The sequence below is a fragment of the Anneissia japonica genome, unplaced genomic scaffold (genome assembly GCF_011630105.1).
Source record: "Anneissia japonica isolate Jap-2015-1 unplaced genomic scaffold, ASM1163010v1 scaffold6788_len1366326_cov149, whole genome shotgun sequence".
Taxonomy (NCBI): domain Eukaryota; kingdom Metazoa; phylum Echinodermata; class Crinoidea; order Comatulida; family Comatulidae; genus Anneissia; species Anneissia japonica.
Window position 1 is genome coordinate 1,254,029 of NW_022692324.1, and position 1,917 is coordinate 1,255,945.

Below are 1,917 nucleotides of genomic sequence, written 5' to 3' on the forward strand. Positions count from 1 at the left end.
TAGAATATTGTTAAAAAGGTAGGCCTCTGTAGGTAAGAACTTAAAAATAGGCCAAGCCTCTACTAGTCTAGGCTAGGCCTACTACCTGACTCCAGGCGAGGCCTGAGCCATCCTACTGGAAAGTTAAAGTTTTGTTGTATTTGTATGGTATGCCATCTAGTCTAAGCTTAATTGTTTTTTCCATTGCCAACATTAGTCTTACTAGGGTCTATTCTAAATATTTTAGGCCCGTTTTATTAGGGAGGACTATTTAAATTTAGTCATGCCTAACTAGTCGACGCGAGTTTCGTGGCTCCAAAAATATGAACATTTGATTGGTTGAAATTGTTTATTTCGGTCCGCGCATTTATCCAAATACGAAATATAAGATTACGTCATTCTTTTGGCATCCGGGTGCCTGATTTCAGTGTTTTACTAGTCGCTTATTCCGTCTCTAAATTAACTTTCTCGTTGGGTGGCGCTGTCCAGAATGAGAAAAATAATAAAAAATAAGAGACTTGTGGCAAGTCTATCCCGTTCCGAAATTTTCATAATACTTTCACTCATTATGATAATTATTATAATAATATTTAAAAGCACCAAAAAAAAGTTCGACCGTCAGAACTTCTGCAAATACGAGAAAATGACGTTTAAACTTGCGAAATTGAAAGTTCTTTGCGCTAGATTAGCACACGACATTTTGTAAACGACATTGTACTCGTTCGAATATTGTATTTTTGATACGTAGTTTATTATTTGCGAACTTCGTATTACTGCTTTAAAAACAAATTTAAAAATTATAATTAGATACAGTTTGTATTTTAATTACAGAATAATATTGTTTAGACTACTATTAAATTGATTTTGTTACAATAACTTCACGTGTTGTGGTACAGCCAACAACAGTAAACAACAACATGGCGACTAGCGGCGGACAGTGTGCAGGTGGCGATTTTTTTTCCGTACGAAACATTTACATGAAACTCCACTCGGCTGAATCGACCCGAAAATCTCATTGCAGAATTCAGGAGGTCAAAAGGTCATCAACAGATAAACGTCTACAAAACAACTTCTGAGAGAACGTCGCTGTCTAATTTAAAAAAATACATGTTATTATGTTAATACCAATGGGTCGTTTAAAATGAAATATATATTTGATTAAGCTGCACGAGTAATGAAAAGTGTTATTTTAACTTTAGTTACATACTATGACAATTTTAATTTTTTAGATAGGACTTGGTTTTGCATAATTACCTAGGCCTACTAAGACCCTTTCTGGGAAAAGCACAAAGAGTAAGGAAAAGCGCGTTTTTCTTCATCAAATGAAACAGGGTGACAGTTATTTTCAAATTAAGAGAAGAACTGAGAATAGGCAGCTTTAAAATACTGGATGCCATAAGACCTGCCAAAATGGCAGAGCACCATATGAATGTAAAAATGAGCTAGTTATTAATACTAGGCATAGTAATCGGCAGGTTCTTGATTACAAGGCTAGACCAAGTTAATTACATGTAATGCCGAAATTATTATTATTATTATTATTATTAATTATTATTATTACCTGTACCTTAAGGGGAACTTAGACAATGGAGGAATTAGAGAAAAATTAAAAAAACGACGTTAAGGAGAAATAACACAAAAGATATTCCCCTTGGGCGATTTATTATTTATAGGCCTAGTAAATAGTACGGTATCTGTATGGTTCTTCATTACCTTAAGGCTTAGGCCAAGGTAATAATTGCTGAAATGATGATGATTATTATTATTATTTAACATTAAGTACATTACAATGATAGTTTGGACAAGTTCAATAACGCCAGAATGGTATATTATTTATTTAATAATATTTCTCTATGCGCTCTATTTTTTATTTAATGCTTCAACTTTGTCCAATTTTTTCCCAAAAAAATTTCAGTCAATGTCAGTATGTTGGTGTCA